The following is a 10748-nucleotide window of genomic DNA, read 5'->3' on the forward strand; positions in this document are numbered from 1 at the left end:
TCGCTCGAGCATGCGCGGTACCGTGGACTACCAAAATGGCGTCGGCATCGCTCGAGCATGCGCGGTACGGACGACAACCAAAATGGCGCCCGCATCGCTCGAGCATGCGCGATACGGTGGACTACCAAAATGGCGTCGGCATCGCTCGAGCATGCGCGGTACCGTGGACTACCAAAATGGCGTCGGCATCGCTCGAGCATGCGCGGTACGGACGACAACCAAAATGGCGCCCGCATCGCTCGAGCATGCGCGGTACGGACGACGGCCAAAATGGCGTCGGCTGGCTCGAGCATGCGCAGTTGTGACGCGTTCGAAAAGGGCGGCCGCGGGGTATTCTCAGGGGGTTTAGGAACGTACCTGGCTGCCTGAACGAAATGGGCACCCCGAGAGTGCCGCCGCGGCGGCTCGCGAGCCTTGCGGGCTTGCGGGAAAGAGCGACGGCGCGGTCGGGGCGGGGGGAGCTGCCGAGATCCCTGCGTTCAGGGATACGCACCGGCGCCGTCGGCCGAACGGCGGCCACGCCCCTCGGCGCCCCGGCCCGCCCCTGGCCGCCAAGCCCCGCCCCGGCCCGCCCCTCTCCGCCCCGGCCCGCCTCTCCCCGCCCCTCGGCTCCGAGCCCCTCAAGAGGGGCCCCCCGGCGCCGCCCGCGAGACCCCTAGGAGCACCAGCGGCGGACGAGGAGCGGCGGAGCGGCGGCGGCTACGGTGAGGCAGCGGAAGGTGAGCGCCGGCGGCGGCCGGGCGGCGGCGGCAGCGGAGGGGCGGAGGAGCGACGGAGCACCGGCCGCGGAGCGCCCGGCGGCGGCGGCGGCAGCGGACGAGCGGCGGAGAACCGGCCGCGGAGCGCCAGCGGCGGCCCAGCGCCGCCCGACGCTCGGGAGCGGGCGGCGGCGCGGCGGCGCGGAGGAGCACGGCGCGGAGCGGCCCGGGCAGCGGCGGGAGCGGACGAGCGGCGGAAAACCGGCCGCGGAGCGCCGGCGGCAAAGCGCGCGACGCTCGGGGGCCGGGCGGCCCGGCGGCGGCGGCGGAGGGGCGGAGGAGCACCGGCCGCGCGGGAGGCGCCGGCGGCAGCGGCGGGGAGCGGGCGGCGGAAACCGGCCGCGGAGCGCGGCGGCCCAGCGCCGCCAGCAGCTCGAAGGCAGCGGCGCGGCAGCGGGAGCGGACGGCGGCGGAGAACCGGCCGCGGCGCGGGAGCGGACGAGCGGCGGAGAACCGGCCGCGGAGCGCCGCGGCGGCCGGCGGCGGCGGCGGGGCAGCGGCGGTGGACTGCCGGCGGCGGCCGAGCGGCGACGGCGCTCCGCGGCTGAGTGCCGGCTGCGGCGGAGCTGCGGGAGAGGTGGCGGAGCGGCGCCGGTGGAGCGGCGGGGGCGGCGGCGTGGGCGGCGGCGGCGACGGCGGAGCGCCGGCGGACTGCAGGTGAAGCCGGCGGCGACCCCGGTCGAGAGGCCGGTGGAGGCTGGGGGTCTGTTGCGCGCAGAGCGGTACAGGTTTCCTGAGTCGCCGGGGGAGCGGCGGCGCCTGCCGCCGAGGGGGGGGGGCGGCGGCAGCGGCGGCAGCAGCACTCGCCGCCGCCGATAGACAGGGGTGGGGGACCCGCCCGCCCGGGCTGCGTCTCCGGGGAGGGGAGGTGGATGTCCCGGCGGCGGCAGCAGTTTGTTTGCGGCGCAAAGGAAACGGGGACGGCCAGCCTCAGCTGCATCCCCGTGCCGGGAATCTGGGGGGGGGCCACGCCGGCCGCGGCCGCGTCCGGCGCCGGGAAGGGGGGGGGGCGCACCGACGGCGGCGGCCGCGTCCCCGCACCGGGTCCTGCGCGCTCGCGGCCCGGCTGCTCGGGTGTCTGCGGCACGGACTGACTGCGGGCTGTGGGGGCTGTCCGGTCAGCGCGGCGCCTGGGCAGGTAAGAAGGAGATACTGGAAAACAGCACGTGCTCCACACTGAGTGGCACACACATACAGGAACGTCGGGGACGATGGAACGGGCAGGGAGTGGAGGACCTGCAGCGGCTGGCCACCGCGAGGCGTGGGTGGAGCCGGTGTTCGGGGCGCTCGGGTGGAGCCTGAGCCGGGACGCTGTGCAGGTGGAGCGGCTGCTGCCGGGACGGGAGAGTGCGTAGCCCTGTTGTGTGGGCTCTGGTGCTTTCGGTGTGTTTACCAGGACCTTGAGATGGAATAGTCGCTCCTTTCAGAAAAATGCATTTTTTGGAACACTAGGTATGGCTTCTGGACTTTCGCACAGATGTACGAGCTGTTCGGCTAATGAGCATCACCACCCCCAGAAACACCTGGAGATGGTTACCTGATGAGCATCACCACCCCCAGAAACACCTGGAGACGGTTGCCTGATGAGCATCACCACCCCCAGAAACACCTGCTGACGGTTGCCTGAGGAGCAGCAACCCGGTAAGCAGCAGCTGAGTATAATAATATATCTAGTATATGTATGTTACATCAATTTTATGTATTTTATGTGGATATATGAAATATAGATATTATACATATCATATTTGGCTATAAAATGGGTAGTAGGTAATATATATTATCTGTTGGCTATATCATATGTGGTATATATGAAATATATGGAATGTATGTTAGATATTATACATATAATATATATGGTATATAATGGAATTCATATATTTGTATATGTTACTATATGTCTGATGTCTTGCATAGTATATATACATTTTATTTATAATATATATTATATGTAGAAATATATATAATTTGGTAATGGGAAAAAAAAAAAAAAGACAGGAAAAAAAGGAAAAAGCACGGATGCTAGGGAACAGAGATGCAGCCAAGGTGGCATGCTCCCTTTAAAAAAAAAAAAAAAAAAAAAAAAGAATTAATGTAAAGGCAGCATGGCAGAGGAAAGTGAAAAGACATTGAGCAAACAAACCAAAAGCACATGGAACCGAAAAATAGAAGGTGGCACGAGCTGTACGTGAGGAGCAAAGCATTGAAATGAAGGTGGAAAACCAAGGCAAGTAAAAACCATCAGATATGTACGTGACTGCAGAGGCTAAGGGAATGTTTGTACTTGTCAAAGATGGTAAGTAGGCACACAGGGGTAAGAATGAAGTCATTGTTTCCTGGTTTGGGTACTTCCTTGCTGTTCAAGTGCCTGGTAATGGTATGCAGATGTAGCAGACAGCTAAGTTTTTTACTGTCTCTCTTCTAGACAGGTTTCTTTGAACATCACAAAGTTCTCCGAGGGGAATGGCTTAGAAATGCAACACGGCAGCCTGGAAGGGAGGTGAGTCCGCTCCTACGGCGTCCCGTTGTGCGCAGGTACTGTTCATGAAGGAGCTTATAACGTTTTGTACAAATGCCTGTGAAGGAAATGATGTGGAGAAGACATACTCAGGCGGTGGGTCCTGTCACTGTCACCTGTCAGTAGGTACGAGAGACAGAAGGAGAGAGAGAGAGAAGAGAAGAGAGGAAAGGAAGATTGGAAGGACAGGTAGGGACACATAACAGGACAGCGACAGAGCATATGACCGGGCCGTGGTTCCCGGCGGGCGTTGTGATGTGGCTTAATTCCTTCGGGGAAGGCGTGCGCCGATGCCCGGGCCTGTCCCCCTGCTAAAACTGGGTCGGTGTCTGGCGGCGGGCTCCAGATCTGTCGATGCGAATGCGGTGCTGTGGTGCCAGGCCTAGGCCTGCGGAGAGTGTGCGATGCGTCGGGAAATGCTGCTAGGTAACTGTGAGGGGAAAATGGCGTGGCTGAGGACTGTGGGGCTGGGGGACGCTTTCCACAGGTGGGCCAAAGAGGATAGCTGTGGCCTGCGTGAGACGGGAGCTTATCACGTGGATCCCGAGGGCTCCCGTTCCCCCCTGAGCTGCTGGACGGTGTGTACAAACCCGCTTCCTGCGGGCATATCCTCTTCGCCCGCTGCATACTGAGGCCTAGAAGATTTGAAGTGGAGCTGCTGGCTTTGATTTAAGTGCATACATACACAGCTGTCCCACAAGGTGAGATGACCTAGGAATAATTTTTCATGCTTGTAATGTGCAAAGCAGCTGTGTGCAGGGAGCCTTTTGGATGGAGTTGTATATGGATGTTCGGTTGAGAAAGATTTATGAGTCTATGACAGAAATCCCTGAAGTGGAATTTGATGTGTATTTCATGTGGATCTTTTGGTGACTGTATTCGTGTGTTTCACAGGGCTGCCTTCATTGCGAGGGTACTGCGTCCGTGTGGAGCTACATCTGCTGGCACTGGCTGTGATTGTCAAGGCACACGTGGAGAACAAAGTGTCCTGCTGGAGCCTTCACCTCTGGCTGTCCTCTGGACGTGGATAAGGGAAGGTATGTGTCGTGTTTAAAACGTGTCAGAGTTGCCGTACTGCACGGTATGTGTTGCTGAGAAGCACACGTGGAGCATTTTTGCTTTCATGCCTGTTTAGGTAGTGAGATGGATAAGTGCCAAGACATATGTGTGTGCATACAGATCATTGTGCACAGCGTGCTTCCAAGCTTGGTGCAGTAACTGTGGCACCTGTGAGTGGTAAGTGACGTGTGCGAGACGTGGGCGGAAGGTACTGGAAAGCGTGGCAGTTCTGTGGGGAACAAGTGCTACAAAGGCGATGGCCTTGAAATGCCAGGTAGCGGGCTGCAAGTGGGGTGACTGCACTCCTACAGTGGCCTGAAGTGTTCACACAGTGGTCCTGATGAAAGTGAAAACGTGCAGAGGATACCCTCGCACAGTGTGTCCTCTCACTTGGATTTCTTTCTAGGTATGAGACGCGAGGAGTGACAAAAAGACGCCAGGAAAGAAAAAAAAAGAGAGTGGAAAAGAGAAGACGTGCCTGCACAGAAAGGCTCACAGACCTATGGCAACACTGCGTGGGTCCTGAGGGCACCGTGACGTCAGTTAATGGACCCCGTAGCCACGGGACGGTGGCCGGAGTTGTCCCCCTGGGAAAGTGGGCTCAGTGTGTGGCAGCAGGCTCAGCATCTGTTGCTCCATATGCACTGCTGTGGTATGTGGCCTAGCACTGCGGACAGTGTGGAATGGATTGAAAACACCCTATAAGGTGCCTGTGACATAGGAAATGGCAAGCTTATGTCATGTAAGGGTGGGTGAGGCTTCCCACAACTGAGGCAAAGAGGATAGATGTCTGTGGCACGTGAGCGGAGCTTACGGCAGGTACCCGAAGGCCTCCTGCTTCCCCCTGAGGTGGGGGAGAGTATGTACAAACCTAGTTCCTGCCGGCATGTACGAGCCTGGATCCTGCGAGCGTTTACTGTTCGCCCGCTGCATGCTGAGGCCTGGACAATTCAGAGGGCGTTCTCGGGCTTGGGCATTATTGCCTACACGCCTGTCCCGGACGGTGAGATGGCTGAGAAGTAATTCTCCATGAATATAACAAGGTGGCTGCCTGTCAGTGCAAAGTATCTGTCTTGAGGGAGGCCTGTGGATGGAGATCTGTAGGAATGATGGAGTGAGGAAGGATGATGAATGTGTGACAGCAATCCCTGAAATGGAATGGTATGTGGGTGTTCAGGTCAGTACATACTATGATTACATGGCAAAAAAGACCGTGAGTGGCTTAGTGAGAAGGATCAAGTCTGTCAAATGACAGAGAAGGGGGTGATGAGGGGGTTCCTGATTGTATAAGACTGTTGTAAAAGCTTTAGGAAAGAAGGCAGCTTGAAATGTCTTGCTGACAGGTATGGCAAGGGATGTACAGGGTCAGTGACGGTATTTGTGTGTTTCACAGGGCTGCCTGCATTGCAAGGGTAATGCATCCATATGGAGCAACATGTGCTGGCACAGGGTGGGATTGTGAAGGCAGACATTTAGAAGAAAGTGCCCAGCTGAAGCCTTCACATCGGGATGTCCTCTGATGTGAATATGGGAAGGTATGTTTGGTATTTAAAGAGTGTCATAGTATACATAGCAGGAGGTATGTCTTGGTGAGAAACAAACACAGAGCACCTGAGTTCTCATACATGTTGAGGCAGAGGTTTGGAACAGAAATAGAGAGGTGGCAAGAGATATTCTGTGTGCATACAGAAAACTATGCAGGTTGCGTTTACAAGCTGCATGCAAAAATTGTGACACCTCTGAGTTGCAAGTGACCCATCTAAGAGATCGGAGGTAGGTGCTTGAAGGGATTACAGTTCTGTGCAAAATGTTACAAAGGAAATGGCTTGGAATGCAAAGTAGCACGCTGGGTGTGAGGTGAGTGCACTCATGCGGTAGCCTGTTGTGTTTCCATACTGCTGTTCATGACAATGACAAGGGTGTCTATAAACACCTCAGAATGAAATGAGGGGCAAAGGACACCTTCACACTGTGTGTCCTCTCCCTTGGATTTGCTCATAGGTATGAGACACAAGGAGCAAAAGAGGACAGAAAAAGAGCGGTGGAACAACAGATGGCCTCACGGCCAGGGACAGGAACAAAGCTTTATCGGCACTGCGTGAGTCACCGCAGCATCGGGACATCGATTCGTGGACCCTGAAGCGATGGCACTGTGCCCAGGCCTGTCCCCCCGGGCGAGTGGGATCGGTGAGTTGCAGCAGACTCCACATCTCTTGCTTTCAATGCACTCCTGTGGTATGTGGCCTAGCACTGTGCAGGGCCCCTAATGAGTAGAAAGGGCCTGTAAGGTGCCTGTGACGTGAAAAGGGCACGGTTATTTCATGTGCGGCTGGCTGAGGCTTTCCACGGGGGGGCCAAAGAGGATGCTTGTGTATTGCGTGAGACCGCAGCTTACCGCACGTACCCGGAGGCCTCCCGATCCACCCTGAGCTGCGGGACGGTCTGTACGAACCCGGTTCCTGCAGGCACATCCTCCTCGCCCGCTGCATACTGAGGCCTAGTGGATTTGCTGTGCAGCTCCTGGCTCGGGTCTTAGTGCATACACAGCTGTCCCAGAAGGTGAGATGACCTAGGAATAATTTTCCATCCGTGTAAAGAGCGGGCCCATTGTTCCTGCAAAGCGGCAGTGTGCAGGGAGACTTGTGGATGGAGTGGTATATGGATGTTTGCTGAGCAAGGACAAGCAGTGTGTGACAATTATCCCTGAAATGGAATGCTATGTGGATGTTTGGGCCACTGCAGATTCTGAGTATGTCACAAGAGACCCACAGAGTGGCTTAGTGAGAAAGATGAAGTATGTGAAATGACACAGAAGGGGGTAATGAGGGGATTCATGATTGTATAAGAGTGTTAGAAAAGCTGTAGGAAAGAAGGTGGCCATAAATGTCTCGCTGACAGGGATGGGCAGGGATGGACGGTGTCAGTGACGGTATTTGTGTGTTTCACAGGGCTGCCTGTGTCGCAAAGGTGCTGCATCCGTGTGGAGCTACATGTGCTGGCACTGGGTGTGACAGTGAAGATGGAAATGGAGAAGAATCTGTCCTGTTGGAGCACACAGTTGTGGCTGTCCTACAGATGTGGATATGGGAAGGTATGTGTTGTGTTTGAGAAGTGTTGCAGTTGCCATAGTAGGAGGCATGCATTGCTGAGAAGCAAAAGCGGAGGGGTTGAGGTATTGTACGTGCTGAGGCAGAGATTGGAGAGTGAAAGTGAGAAGTGCAAAGAGATCCTCTGTGCGCATGTAGAGAATTGTGCGAGGTGTGTTGATAGACTGGGTGCGGTACTTGTGAGATGACACCTGTGATTTGTAAGTGCCATGGGTAAGACATGGGAGGTAGGTGCTGCAAGGAATTGGAGTTCTGAACAGAAAGAGTGCTACGATGGAAATGGCTTTGCAATGCAACACGGTAGGCTGCAACTAAGTCCACTCCTACAGTGTCCTCCTGTGTGTACATAGTTGTTTTGATGGAATTTGTGACATTCTGTAGAAATAGCAGTGGAGGAATGAATATGCAAAGGAGATCCTCAGACAGTGTGTCCTCTCACTGTCATTTGCTAGTAGCTATAAGGCACAAGCACAAAGCAATGTGAGCAGTCCATGGGTCCCAGGAGCATCCTGACGTAGGTTAATGTAGCCCGAAGTCATGGGCCGATGGCCAGGCCTGTCCCCCTGGCAAAGCAGGGGCAGCATCTTGCAGCAGGCTGCAGCTGTGTGAATATATATGCCATGCTGCAGTGAAAGGCCTATCACTGCAGAGCATGTAGAAGGCATTGAAAGACCCTGTAAGGTAACTGTGACATGAAAATGGCATGGTTATGGCATGGGGGGATGCGTGAAGATTTCCACAGGTGGGCCAGGGAGGGTAGATGTTTATGGCCTGTGAGCACAGATGACAGCATGTAGGCAAAGGCCTCCTGTTCCCCCCTCAGCTGGGGGACAGTGGGTAGAAACCTGCTTCCTGCAAGGGTACCCTGTGGACCTGATGCATGCTGAGGCTTCAACAGCTTGGAGTGCAGCTGCAGGCTTTGACCTCTTGCAGAAGGTGAGATGAGCGAGGAATAATTTTCCCTGGATTTGATCAGCTAGCTACCTAGCTAGCTAGCTAGCTAGGTGGCTGGCTGGCTGGCTGGCTGGCTGGCTGGCTGGCTGGCTGGCTGGCTGGTGGGCTGGCTGGCTGGCTGGCTGGCTGGTGGGCTGGCTGGCTGGCAGGCTCGCTGGCTGGTTGGTTGGCTGGCTGGCTGGCTGGCTGGCTGTCAGTCAGTCAGTCAGTCACAGCAAAGTAGCTGTCTTAAGGGAGACTGGTGAATAGAGGTGTATATGAATGTTTTGCTGAAGAAGAATGATGAGTACATGATAACCCTCCCTGGAATGGAATTGTACGTGGAGGTTTGGGTCAGGAAGTAGGAGGAGTATAGAACAAGAAAGCCTGGGAGCAGGTAAGTGAGAAGGATGAAGTAGGTGAATGGGCTTAGAAGAAGGCACGGATGGGGTTATGGATTGTAGAAGAGGCTTGCAAAAGCTGGAGGAAAGAACATGTCTTGAACTGTCTCGGTGACAGGGAACGGGCAGGGATGTACAGGTTGCAGTAACAGCCTTTGTGTGTTTCACAGGGTTGCCTGTATTGCAAGGACACTACATCCGTGTGGAGCTCCGTGGACTGGCACTCGGTGTGATTGTCAAGGCAGAAATGGCAAAGAATCTGTCCGGGGGGAGCATGCAGCTCTGGCTGTCCTAAGCATGCTGATATGAGAAGGTATGTGTCACGTTTCAAAAGTGTTGCACTTGCCGCAGCAGGAGGCATGCATTGCTGAGAAGCAAGCATGGAGCACTTGAATTTTGCTACATGCTCAGGCATAGATTTGAGAGTGAAAGAGAAAAGCACAAAGAGATACTGTGTGCACATAGGGAGAGTTGCACAGGTCGTGTTTACAGGCTCGCTGCAGTAATTGTGAGACCTGTGAGGTGTAAGTGGCATGTGTAAGACACGGTAAGACATGTCTAGGAGGTCGATGTTGCAAAGAATTACAGTTCTGAGCAGAAAGGCTGCTACGAAGGCAATGGCTTTGAAATACAGGACGGCAGGCCCAAAAGTGATGGAAATCCACTCCTACAGCGCCCTCTGCTGTCGAGGTAGTGTTTCTGATGGAACTTGGGACGTTCTCTACAAATACCTGGGAAGGAATGGATGTGCAAAGGAGACCCTGGCAGGTTGTATCCTGTCACTGGCAACTGGTCTTAGGTTTGAAAGAGACAAGGACCGAGAGGAAGAGAAAAAGAAGAGGGGAGGGACAGGTAGGGCCACAGGAACAAACATGGACAAAGCAATGTGAGCGGTCCATAGCTCCCGGGGCCATCCTGAGGTAGGTTAATATAGGCTGAAGTCATGGGTCGATGGCCAGGCTTGTCCCCCTGGCAAAGCAGGGGCAGCATCTTGCAGCAGGCTGCAGATGTGTGGATATACATGCATTGCTGCGGTGCAAGGCCTAGCACTGCAGAGCGTGTGGAATGCATTGAAACACCCTGTAAGGTAACTGTGACATGAAAATGGTATGGTTATGGCACATGGGGCTGGATGGGGATTTGCACGGGTGGGCCAAGGAGGGTAGATGTTTATGGCCTGGGAGCACAGATGACAGCATGTAGGCAAAGGCCTCCTGTTCCCCCCTGAGCTGGGGGACAGTGGGTACAAACCTACTTCCTGCAAGCAGATCCTCTTTGCTCGGTGCACAGGTGCACAATGAAGCTTGGACCATTTGGAGTGCAGCTCCAGGCTTGGACCTCTCCCAGAAGGTGAGATGACTGAGGAATAGTTTTCCCTGAATGTGATCAGCTAGCTAGCTAGCTAGCTAGCTAGCTAGGTGGCTGGCTCACTGTCACTCCGTGAGTGAGTAAGTGCAAAGTAGCTGTCTTGAGGAAGACTGGTGGATACAGGTGGATATGAGTGTTTAGGTGAAGACAAATGATGACTATGTGATAACCCTCCCTGGAATGGAATGGTACGTGGATTTTTGGGTCAGGAAGTAGGAGGAGTATGGAACAGGAAAGCCTGGCAGTGGGTTGGTGACAAGGATGAAGTAGGTGAATGGGCATAGAAGGAGGCACTGAGGGGGTTATGGATGGTAGAGAAGTGTTGCAAAAGCTGTAGGAAAGAATGTGGCTTGAAGTGTCTCTGTGACAAGGAACATGCAGGGATGTACAGGTTGCAGCAACAGTATTTCTGTGTTTCACCACGTTGCCTGTATTGCAAGGACACTACATGCATGTGGAGCTCCATGGGCTGGCACGTGGTTTGAGTATCAAGGCTGAAATGGAGAAGAATCTGTCCTCAGGGAGCATGCAGCTCTGGCTTTCCAAAGTATGCTGATATGAGAAGGTATGTGTCACATTTCAAAAGTGTTGCAGTTGCCGGAGCAGG

The 10748-nt window shown here is 55.1% G+C and overlaps 1 long non-coding RNA gene across 1 annotated transcript; it reads left to right on the forward strand.

The window, feature by feature from the left end:
• Positions 1 to 2302: 2302 nt before the first annotated feature.
• Positions 2303 to 3692, forward strand: LOC146422081 (uncharacterized). Its single transcript, XR_014848388.1, has 3 exons — positions 2303 to 2399; positions 3181 to 3295; positions 3554 to 3692. It is a non-coding gene; the product is annotated as an uncharacterized LOC146422081 (long non-coding RNA).
• Positions 3693 to 10748: the final 7056 nt, after the last annotated feature.

This window comes from Lichenostomus cassidix, unplaced genomic scaffold (assembly GCF_008360975.1).
Source record: "Lichenostomus cassidix isolate B80296 unplaced genomic scaffold, HeHo_3.0 HiC_scaffold_540, whole genome shotgun sequence".
NCBI classification, from domain to species: domain Eukaryota; kingdom Metazoa; phylum Chordata; class Aves; order Passeriformes; family Meliphagidae; genus Lichenostomus; species Lichenostomus cassidix.